The sequence below is a fragment of the Camelus dromedarius genome, chromosome 5, assembly GCF_036321535.1.
Source record: "Camelus dromedarius isolate mCamDro1 chromosome 5, mCamDro1.pat, whole genome shotgun sequence".
Classification (NCBI taxonomy): Eukaryota; Metazoa; Chordata; class Mammalia; order Artiodactyla; family Camelidae; genus Camelus; species Camelus dromedarius.
Window position 1 is genome coordinate 65423658 of NC_087440.1, and position 12414 is coordinate 65436071.

The 12414-nt window shown below is 51.3% G+C and overlaps 1 protein-coding gene across 3 annotated transcripts in view; it reads right to left on the reverse strand.

Moving 5' to 3' along the window:
- Positions 1-12414, reverse strand: part of ACTN1 (actinin alpha 1) — an 89852-nt gene that overhangs the window by 49341 nt on the left and 28097 nt on the right. The window lies entirely within an intron of this gene.

A 12414-nucleotide genomic window follows, 5' to 3' on the forward strand; every position in this document is an offset into this window, starting at 1 on the left:
AAATGTTAATCCAGCCAGCCTTTGTCACTCACTGGCTGTGCGACTTGAATGAAGCTACCTAGGCCTCAACTGCTTCATCTGACAAATGGGGATACACAGTATCACGGCTTTGCAGGGTTGTTGTCAAGATGAGGACAAGAGAAGCAAAACACCCAGCAAGCTGCCCGTCAGGACCAGGCAGGACTGGGCAGGAGCCCCACAATGTCCGCAGTCCTGCTGCTCTCACTTCCCGTTCCCTTTCTAGTCAAAGTTAATCATTCACAGCTCTACACGTTGGAAAGAAAGACGTCTGTTATTTCTTTCCTGGTGATGAGGAAACCCTGAGACCAGCTCCTGGCCCGGGTGAGGAGAACAGGAGTGGGAGGAGCAGGGGCCTGTGTTTCCCATTTATGTCCACCTGCAGCCCACTTCAGGAGACACAGCACCGGATGCCCGGAGGGTCTCCAAGGCCACTACGCCAAGGAACAGGGGCTGAATGGCTCATTCAAGGAGGCGATTTGACCTAATGACCACACCCCGGGCGGACAGAGCTCCCAGGCCCTCCCTGAGGCCAAGGCACCCCTTCCCGCCAAGGCCCTTGGAAGGCAGCCCAGGCCTGGGCGGCTCCGTGCCTTCCTGCAGAAGCAGGCAGAACCTGCAGTTCCTGAGAGAATTCAGAGCCATTTCAAAGTCAGAAGCACATGATTCCAGTGAAGAAACAAGGACAGTCCTTTCAGTCCTCCTGGCCGAGAAGCATTAGCTGCCCCGACCAGTCTGCCATCACCATCCACAGCCTGGCCTCTCCCAGGGACCAAAGAGCCAGCAGCAGTGGTCCAGCCATCGGCAGGCTCTGTCACTATGATCTTCGTGACCCCAGACTCACTGAGCCTCAGTTTCCACAAAGATAAAAAGAGAGTGCCTACCCCATGTGACTGACCCTCCCTCCTGAGGGAGCATTGCGTGACCTGACACAAAAGGCTTAGCCCAGTGCTGGACACAGAGTAAGTGCTCACAGGACGTTAAAAAACCACAAATGTATCTGCAGAGGCAGAAATAGGGTAGTGGTAGCTTAGGGCTGGGGGCGGGAAAGAAGTGGGTGAGAGCTAAGGGTCTGGGGTTTCTTTCAGAAGTGATGAAAATGATCTAAAATTGACTTCAGTTAGGGTTGCACACATCTGTGAACATACTAGAAAAGATTATAGTGCACACTTTAAATGGGTAAACTATACGGTATATGAATTATATCTCAGTAAAGCTATTATTAAAAAACAAAACAAAATGCTAAAATATTCCAGGACCTCACTAAGACTTTCTTTATCAAGACTTTTTTATCAAGGGTTTTGTCTTTTTTCACCAATTTGGCCCACTGTCAAGAAACCAGTCTCCAAGTCAGGCCCCAGATCCTCACCCTCTCCAGGTACTAAGGTGAGGATTCCAAGGTGGAAGGGCCTGGTCTCCGGTCATATGCAGCACCAGAGTCAGGCCTTAACTGTGGGCTTTTGGTGCCTCTGGCCTTGACGATGCCTCCCCAGGGAGTGGTTACTCTGAAGATCAGGTCATGCCCCAGGGCATCTGCTTAACCATCAATGGCCTGTTGGCTCCCCTGGGCACACTTCACGCCACCTCTGGAGGCCAGTGTGGGAAAGGCCTGCCCCCCACTGCCTACCAACCCTGAGATAGGGCCTGCCTGTGACACCTCCTCCATGTCTGGGTCTAGAGTCCAATTCTGGCCCCTGCGGGTCTGACAGCCCACAGGCCTGGCAGGCCTCGGCTCACAGGAATGGCCACACATTCCTTCCCCAAAGAAGGAAAAGCCATTCACATGTGAGGTCATTTGGTTTTTCTGGCACATGCTGAAGGCTCTGGGCCACTCAGTTCCACAGAGAACTTCCCCACATGACAAGGATTTGACCCAGCCTGGTGCTCATAAAATATAGGGACCTGTGGTCTGGCTGCCTCGAGCACCTAACTTGACTCCTCTGTGTAGTTACGGTGTGACCCTCCACTTTACAGCCTGAAATCTTGAAGGGCTCATCTGTGAAACGGGAATAATAGAATCCATCCCCCTGGGGTTGTGGTAGGAATCAAACAACACAATACCTGACTTATGGTGGGGGCTCAAAAAGTAAAATAAAGTACAGTTAGCTCCCCTCCTCTCGCCAAGGTCACTTCTGTTGAATATGCTTTGATGATAGGGGAACAAGGGGCCAGACTGAGCTCCAAGTCCTCTATGGGCCTTTCTAGAGGCCAAACCACTTATTACAAATTTGCAAGAAAGAAAGAGAAACTGCTTGGACATTTTCCAGGTCTCTTCTCTGTGCCCCTAAATAACCTTCTGGGCTGGAGCTTTTGTTCTGGCCTGTCCCAAAGTCTACCCCCGGTACCCCCTTCCCTCTCAAGGCATCTCCTTCGGCCCAGCACTGGGAACTCTGACTTCCATGGTGCCCACTGTCACCAGGCTTGCAGCTGGAGGAAACTGGGGCATCAGCTTTGTCAAATGCTTTCAGGGACTTGGGAGGGGTTCCTGGAGGCCCCAGACCCAACAGGGACAGGCGCTGCACCTCTTTGTAGTGGGGCATGAAACTCCTGAAGAGAAGCCAAGGCCCAAGGCCCATGCTTCCACTGACTGGCCCGATGACACAAAAGCAAGGCAGAAAAAAATAAAGGGGGGAAGAAAAAAGAAGGGCAAAATAGCTCAATGTGGTGGTTCTCAAATTTAAACGAGCATCAGAATCTCCTGGAGGACTCGTTAAAACAGATTTACAGATCCCACCAAATTTTTGATTCAGTCGTTTTGAGCAGGCAGAGAAACTGCACTTCTCATAGGAATCCAGGCGGTGCTGATGCTGCTGGTCCAGAGACCACAGTGAGGACCCCAGGCTTGATGGCTGAGGATGGGTTTCGACACAGAAGACCTGGACTTGGTCTGGGCCTGCCACTTACTAATGCTGGGACCTCAGCAAGTTCTTGACTTTTCTGAGCCTCAGTTTTCTCATCTGTAAAATGGGGATAATATCATTCTCACTGGGTCGTTAAGTGGCTTCGGTGAGCTAATATATGGAAAACGCCTAACACGGGATAAGTTGTTAATAGTGTCAAGTTCCTTATTAAAATACAAGAAAGATATTAAACACTACATATAAAAATAGATTTAAAAAACAAATTTCTTCTGTATTACACAAGGAACTATATTCAATATCTTGTAATAACCTTTAATGAAAAAGAATATGAAAACAAATATATGTATATCTATGCATGACTGGGACATTGTGCTGTACACCAGAAATGGACACATTGTAACTGACTATACTTCAATAAAATAATAAAATAAAATATAAGAAAGAAAAAAGTATGCTCACAGAAAGGAGAGAGTAACAGGAAGTACTCAGGGCCATGGAATTACCTGTCTGTACCAAATGGTCACTTGGCACCATCCAGGGGTTACGGAGGTCCCCTTGGTACCCAGTGTGTTCTCAAGCCTGGGCCAGCATGCTCCAGCCAGCACTGTGCCCCAGCTCTCCCTGGCCCTGGGATCCTTGACCCGATCATGGACATACGATCAATAGGACGACCTCAGCCTAGACCCCATGCCAGTGCTACAATGCCACCTACCCCGTCCTGAGGGACCACCACCCAGCAGCCACATGACCTCACATCAAATGCAGGTAGAAATACGGCGTCCCAAGGGAAAGTTTAAAGCTCCAGGGAACCTTCAGAATGCCAGAGACACCCTAAGCAGAAAGCAGGCGGTGGCGGCACAAGCTCAGAGTCCAGCAACTGTGCAAGCATCACAAGCCAGAAGGAATCACACCAGCAAAGTGAGCTCAGGGTGGGACGTAGCAGGCAGGGAGGTTGGAACATTAACAGACCACCTATAAACTGCCCCTCCCTGGGGAGTGGGGGCTTTCTGTACAGAACCTCCAAGATTCTCAACTATGACACCAATTACCCCATGCCTAAGAGGAAGCTTCTGGTTCCAGGAATGCTGAATGGAGGAAGGGAACAGAGACGCTTGGCACTTTAAGAGTTCCTCCTCAGTTGTATAAAAGGCAATAATTTGTCCCCTTACACACAACAGACCAGTAAACAATTAGAGAGCGGATTACATCAAATGTCAGTGGGGTTGAGGGACCCAGGCGTCCTCATGCCTGGCTGAAGGGTGGACTCTGCACCCATTTTGGAGAGCAATCCAGCACTACATGGTGAAATTCAACACGTACCTACCCAACAACCCAGCAATTCCCACCTGGGAATATGAAATCCCCTCCCAAAGAAATCTCTGCACAGTGAGCACTGGGGTGCATGGGAGAATGTTCATAATTCTGTTATTTGCGTTGACAGGGGAGGGGTTGGGGACGATCTGCGTGCCCATCATAGGGACACTGTGGGCTTTGCATGACCTGCAAGGGGCCCATGAGCTGAGGGGCCTAATTAAGTCAATTCTCTTCATTTGAGGTCCAGAAAAATCAAGTTTCTTCTCCCAAAATATAGACACAGATCAGCACATTATAAAGCAGCACAGAAACCCCAAAACTCCTTTACTAAGGAGTCACAGGCAACCTGTGGCCATGAAAAACCCCACCCAGGCCCAGGCGGACACGGCCCAATGCCACCACTGCCCTCCCGGCCCCTACTAAGACCCATCAGTGGTCTAGGGCGTCAGCAGCCCAGCACGGCAGGCCTGCTGACCAGGCAGCCAGCCAGCACCTCAGCATGGCCAGCCCGGCTCGAGGGACAGGTGGCAGGGGGATCAGAAGGGAGTTGAGGCTAAGAAACAGAAAATGTGTCTGTGGAAACTTCCACATTTCCAAAAGGGTGGGAAGCAGTGCAGCTGTAAGCAACCCAACTAACTGCTGGGATGGGGCGGGGCGCGGGGCTTCTGTCTGTGGGTGAATGTGTTCACAGTCACCTAGAAGCCTAGAGATCCACACCCGCTGTGTCCCCCAGCACCGGGCTTAACCTCAGAAACTGCAGTGAGTGGGAGAGGGGACCACAGAGAACAGAGTACTTACTGCAGCACCCCCACCAAGACCTTGTTCCAGTGTTAAGCCCTCAATTTCAAGATGAGGACACTGAAGGAAAAGTGGCCCTCTGGGAGGCCCGAGGTAGGGGGATGGGAGGGAGGGAGAGAGGGAATAAGATCCTGGAGTTGTTCAAAGATGTTGACTACTATGGCCTCTCGGTGAGGCATGCATGAACCATCTCAGCAAATCCACTCAACAACCCCATGCTGGGGAGGAAAGTAGGAGCAGGAGGTGTTAGGCAACCTTCCCAGTCACACTGCCAGTGAGAGGCAGAGCTGAGATTTGAACTGGGGTCTACAGGATGCCAAAGCCTGAGCCCTTTCCACTATGCTGGGGGCTGAGGCTCTTCCAGGTAAGCCTTCTACCTTTGCTCAGGCCAGGGGATAATGAGGAATCCACCAGCACCACCCACCCCAACCATCCAGCTCCATCCACCATCTGCAGCAGTTCCAGGTCTGCCGAGAAACACAAGGGGACCACAAGGGGACCACAAGGGGACGTGTGCAGCTGTCCCCAGGCAGTTCCTGCACCTGGACCAGGGAGGGCAGCCCGAGACACTGGGTGAGAATCGCCCCCGCGCTCACATCCAGCCACAAGAGAAGGTCCTGGACTTTGTGGCTCCCTAGAGATGCAGAATGGGCCAGGCAGGTTTTTCTCCTAAGTCTCAGTTTTGGGGAGGTGGAAAGAGGGTTTGAACTCTTGTCTCTTTTGACTTTTCAAACACAAAGCCCATTGAGAGAGGCCATGAACTATGATAGGGGCGGCCAAGTCTGGAGGGGGATGGGGGTGTGCCAGGGTGTGGGCAACCGGCTTGTTTGGGCTTGGATTGGCCCGATGTCAGCAGCCTCCCTGCTGCTGGCAGGCCACTGCAGGTGCTCCTGACCTACCCAGGCTCCAAGCACCCCCTGCCAGTGAGCTGGAATCAAGTTCATTCATTCATTCATTCATTCATTGAATTCTTTCTGAGCACCAACTGTGTCAGGAACTGGGGTCACATTTTGGGCAAATAAAGATAAAATCCCTAAATCAAGGAGGCTTTGGTCTGAAAAGGAAGACCACTGTTAATCAAAGACAAATATAAATGAGTGTATATTTGCAAATGAGTACATATTTGCAAAATGAGCTTAAATGCATACAGAAAAAGTTCCAGAAGGCATGAGGCTAAAACGAAGTCCTAACCTAGTCCAAGGTGTGTGTGTGTGTGTGTGTGACCACTGCCTTGAGGAAGTCAGTGAATTTTTAAAGCTGAACAATTTCAATTAGATAAAGAGATTGTAAATGTGAAGGGGGGGACCATAAAATTCATCATCCAAACTAGGGCACTTGAAAATAAAGAGAGGTGCTATTAATAATTACATCAGGACAACATGTGCAAACTGAGACTCATGGTTCCCAATACACATGTGTGGGGTCCAGGGTGGTCAGGAGGTGGTGCTGACCTAGCAGGGGAAAGAAAATATCAGAGGCCCTAGGGCGAAAAGAATAAGGCCTGCTCAAGCCACTGGAAAACGGCCCCTGGGCAGGACAAGAGGGGGATGCCAGAGGCCGGAGGTCAGCAACCGCAGGGGCACGGGGCTCCGCTGTTACAACAGTTTCTCCTAGAGCAATGGGAGAGGTTTTATTTGATTTCAGCTGACAGTTGGGTGGAGGGGGGAAGGTGGGAGTAAGGTGGGTGCAGGAGTCAGGTGCTGGTTCACCCATAATTACACCTGCATCTTGGAAAGAGACTCCTAATTTTGTGTGAAGAGATCAGAGGTGGATAAGAATGGCAGCAGACAGCAGTGAGGAGAACATGCAAAGGTCCAGGCAAGAGACAAAGGTAGCTTAGCCCAGGGCGGTGCTGGGTGAGTTCAAGAGACACTCAGGGAATGAGGAAGGGATCAGAGGTCACACCCAGGTTTGGGACCTGAGCCAAAACCTGGCTCAGAGGAAGGAACGGGTGAGGATTCCACCCACGGGGACAGGCTTTCCACCCCGCACACCCCTGCCCTCCCAGACATCACAGTTACAAAAGAAGGCCCACAGTCCTCAGCCTGGCAGTCCAATTTGAAGGTCAGTGTGGAAGGACTTCAGAGGCCAGGATGCCCTCCCCACCCCTGTCCCAAATGCTCCATCAGTATTAACACAATGAATCCCCTCAACCGCCCTATGAGGTAGGTACTATCATGATTCCCATTCTAGAGGAGAAAGCAGACAGACACTGACAAGGTCACATCAAACAGTAGCCAGAGGAGCCAGAATTTGGACACAGAGCTCGTGCTCAGCCTGATCCTCCTCGCTCCCTCCTCTCTCCTGACCCTCCTGAGGGCCCAGCAGCAGATCACGTGCATCAGCCCAAAGCAGGGCTCCTCCACTCTCACTGCCCACCTCACCCCAGTCCATTCGGATCACCCCGGGGGGGCAGGGCCAGGCAGAGGCAGCTCCTGAACCCCCCAGGCAGAGGTCATCCTCCTGTGAGGTCAGGGTGGGCCACCTGGGCCCAGAACACCCTAACGGAGCAACTCCAGCGCTTCCTTCCTATCCTCCCAAGCCTCTCCACCAACACGCAGAGAAAATCAGGCTGAAATCATCAGTAAGAGCCTCTTAAGGGGAAACTGGAAAGGGGGGTGACATACAAAGAACCTAAAATGTTTTCCTTTAATGGACCAGGCCAACCTTGGGAATAAGGAAGCATGTCCTCATTTCCCGCATACTCTGCCATCTGAGCAGGGGAGCCAGCCATGACTGTGCTTCTAGAAGGCTTCCCAGACCTAACCAAAAGAGGGGGGGAAGCAAGGAAGAAGTGGACCTACCTGCCCACAGGACTTCTGAGATTCCACCAGTGGCCCCGGGGAGGTGTTCAGGCCCTGTCCACCGGGCCCAGGGGACTCCCCCAGTGGCTCTGGGACAAAGCCCACTCTTGCCATGATCACCTGGGTCCTGATTTTCATAATGCACATCTGGGGAAGTGTCCTGGTGGGGGTTAGGGCTCTGGCCAACACCCTCCCCTCTGTTCCCTGTGGCTGGTCCCTGCAGGCCTCCCTCATGGGGCAGCAGCGAGGCACCATAGCTCCCCCTCTGCCACCTCCGCAGCTCTGTTACTCACCTCCTTCCGGTCGCCCCATTTCTCTCCAACCCCCACCTTTTCCATGCTTTACTAGAATGCTTGCAGACACAATGGACACACAGCCCTGGGAGATCTGAGTTCTAATTCTGGTTCCAACACAAGGGAGCTGAGGCCCCCAGGTCAGTCCCTTAAACGTCACCATCTCACCTGTAAAGTCTCCCCCTTCACATGGGGCCATACCTGCCTCAGACCTGCCTCAATGGGCTCTCATGAAGATCAGATGATACAGCCACTGAGAGAGCAGTTGCAGGAGGCAAGGTTTCCCAAGTTGGCCTAATTATAAAACATGACGAAAATACAGACACCACCCTGACAACTGTCATTCTGGTTCAAGAGTTCTGGGGTGGGGCCTGGGAATCAGCATTTTGATCAGTTTAACAAGTAACGAGTACTCTAGGTAAATCCTAGAACCAGGTGAGTTTGGGCAACTCTGGGCTCCAGAAATGTACCAGAAGTCTTTCTCACCTGACCTGTGCAGAGAGGGAAAGAAGAGTCTGTGAAAGTGCTCCTTGGTTTTGTGCGTGCCTACCCCAGCTTAGGGAGCCCACCAGGTGCAGGACGACATCGTCTCATTTGGTAACCCTGCAAGACAGGTGGCCTTCTTTTTACAGACAAGGAAACTGAGGCTCAGAAGGAGGACCTGTGCAAGGATTCAGCTACTCAGATGGCAGAGCTCCCCTCTGCCCTAGGACTGGCAGCCCCAAAGCCAGGCTTTCCCTAACACCCTGAAGCCTCTGCAAGAAGGACTCCCCTACACGGAGAGGCAGAAAGGAGATGGCAGCTCCAAGCAGGACTTGCTCTCCTGTTCCCTCCCCTGAGCCTGGACATGACCCACACATGAGTGGTCCCAATCATCCCATCCTGCAGAAGAAAGGGGCTCTCTACTGCATGGAGTTGGAGGCCACTGTTTTCGGTCCCCAGACAGGAGGGAGACAGGGGTCCTGGAGCCTGCAATCTACAAAGGTAGGTAAGACCTACCTAAGAAACAGTCATACGGCAACCCTGGGCAAGGGCAGTGCTGAACCAGCCTGCCTGGTGCTGGAAAGAGGGGCTCCAAGAGGAGCAGGGAAGGGTGCCTAGATTCGGAATGAAGCCCAAGGTATCCCGGGCCCTCCCCTTCCCTCCAACACATAATCCCTGCTCAGGGAGCAGCAGCCGGCCCCACAGCAGAGTTCTGCAAGACTCCCTTCTCCCTGGAGAGGAAGCAATTTCCTCCTGCAGAGGAAACTGCCACCACCCAGCCAGACAGCATCACACTACCCCTTCCTCCTCTCACCCAGCCTCTCCACGGACCAGGTAACCGAGAAGCAGAGGGGCAGCACCTCAGCCGTCCTAAAATCTCGCAGAGACCTCAAACAGGCCTGGCAGCTGGTGGCTCCTCTCCCATTTAGAGGACACAGCAGTGACACAACTGACATTTAACGACAATTATTTACTAAACACTTTGTCCTAATTATCTCGTTTACTCTTCAAAACAAGCTTTAGAGGTAGGTTTTGATCCCCATTTTAGAGATGGAAAAACTGAGGCTCCAGAAGGTTAAGTAAACCAGCTAGCAAAGAGCAGACCCCAAACCCCAAACCAGGAATTTCCTAACTGAATGCCAAATTCTTTTCACTGTTTCCTCTTTCTCTCACTGAGCATCTACTAAGGACAGGGCACTAGACCAGCCACCACCAGAACAAGCTCCCAGGGGCCCCCAGCCACATGGACAGATAACTACACAGCCCACCAGTGAGACGGACTGAGCCCAGGGGTGGGGAATGATACACAGACCCCTGCAGGGGGCCAGGGATGTGGCTCTGGCAGAGGTCCACTTCACACAGCTGGCAGAAACCAGTTCGTTCTATACGAGACTCCGCGGCGTAGGCACATTTGGGGGTCCGACTTGAGACAGTAGTCGACTGCGAGTAGAGCAGACTTGGAGAACAGAAAGCAGGAGAGGAGATCCCGCTCCGTTAGCAAGAAATAGAACTTTTCTCCAAAAGAAGCTGGGAAGTGTTGCATTAGTCTCCAACTCCCTGGCCAAATATTCATCACACACTAACCCTTTGGGAGAGAAACAGCCTAGGGCAGGAAGAATTGGGAAAAAAGCCAATAGGGAAAATGGGGCCAGCTGGCTCTGGGGGTCCCCATTCCACCCCAGGGTGCCCAGGAGGCTGCAGCCCCCTTCCCCAAGTCTACAGCAAGCGGAGGGCAGGGACCTGGCCCAAAAAGGCCCTTCTCCATCAGAAGATGCCAGAGCTTCACATTAGGCCAGCAGCTTCAGATTTCCCCAGAGCTGCGCTGCAGCCAGCACTGAACACAGTACACCGCGGCGACCCAGCTGGCCAGCCCACCCACCTCTGCCGACAGCTACTGTGGCAGGCCCAGCCGGCCAGGGACCCGGTGCTGGGGGAGGAGGAAGGAGGGGGACTGCCCAGGGCCCTGTGCGGACCCATCAACCCTGCCCCGGGGGCTCAGAGCACCTGAGAGACACAAACAGTAAACACATGAAATACAGCAATTCCATTTCTGGGTATATTCAGAAAAGAACTGAAAGCAAGAACTTGAACAGGTATTTGTACACCCATGTTCCCAGTGGCGTTATTCACAACAGCCAAAAGGTGGAAGCAATCCAAGTGTCCATCAACAGATGCATGGATAAACAAAATGTGGCGTGTACATGCAATGGAATATTAGTCAGCCTTAAAGAGGAAGGAAATGCTGACACACACCTCAGCAGGGATGAACCTTAAGGACATTGTGCTGAGTGAAATAAGCCAGACATGAAAGGACAAATACTGGATGACTGCACTTTAACGAGGGACCTAAAGCAGCCAAATTCACAGAGAAGAAAACAGAATGGTGTTTGCCAGGGGCTGGGGGAGGGAGGAGGAATGGGGAGCTGTTGTTTAACGGGGACAGAGTTTCAGTTTTGCAAGATGAAGAGAGTTCCGGAAAGGGACTGTGGTGATGGTTGCATAACAATGTGAATGTACCTAATGTCACCGAACTGTTTACTTAAAAATGGTTAAGATGGTCAGTTTTATGCATGCTTTACCACAATTAATATAGACATAAAAATTAATTAAATATAAAATCTTATGTGTGGTGTAGAAAAATAATCATGTTACCTATGGGGATTTTTTTTTTACTATGAGCATGTCACACTTTCATAATAAAACAAAAAGACACTGAGACTTATAAGGCAAAAATGTTTCAAATCGTGACTCATGAGGGTGTTTAAGAACTCCCCATTCTTAGAATGGGACAATGCTATCACCTGACTCCACCCCTTGCCACCACTAGCCAGTCCTGCGGAGGATCAGGAGAAATACCCCCACAAAAGCAATAAGGCAGACTCGGGTGGGGGCCAGCTGGACTGCACAGGTGTCCCCCAACCCTCCTCCACCCTTCGTGAAACCAGCAGGAGGGAAGTCCCCCCTCCCCGAGGGCCTGGGGCGATGGGGGTTGGGGGGCCCCTCCCTGGGCTCTGACTCCAGGGTGACTCCAGCTTTAGTTTCCCCAGAAGGAAATGAGCTAGTCAGCCCTTTTTCCCCTTTCAGGAAGGCACAAGGGAGTGACTTGGCCCATCCCTGCAGGTCCCAGCTTTTCCCCAGACAAACAGCTCGGGTGAAACCACCTCACTATCCTCCACCACATGGGGCAGGAAGCTAGAAGGAGGCAGAGGAAATGGAAGACACAGGATAAGGGAGGCACAAAGGACCCTCGAATCCCATCATGAACACACCAGGAGGGATGCAGGCTCAGGCTCCATTCCTATGTTCCCACTGACCAGCCGTGAGGCCTTACCCCAGATTCCTTATCTGTAACTTGAAGGGGATGGAACCTTTGCTATTGAAGGCTCCTTTCAGCTTTTTCTTTTTTAAGGTAAGAAAGTTTCTGCTTTTATTGAAAATTTATATATGACTCAGTATTGTAATAAATGAACAGACATGCATTTTCACAAAAAAAAATGACAGAGCTATGCTAAAGAAACTATTAATTGGAGGATTTGCTCACAGTGGCAAGACAGACTTTTCAATACAGAATAAATACTAATAGCATTCTTAAACCAATTTTGTGAACCACGCTAGATGTAATAAATAATTATCCAGACAAAAACTTGGCACACTCTCGGCAAGACTGTCTGTAAACTGATGTGTGTCAGCCAGCCCCATCCTTACAGCTCACCTTCAAATCACAGGACTTGTCTCAGGCTATGTTAAAGGGCCATCCTTGAAGAAAGCAGAGAACTCTATTAGCCTTACAGTGAAATGCAAAACAACTGGAGGAAATCCCACCGGTAAATAGAACACAGTTTA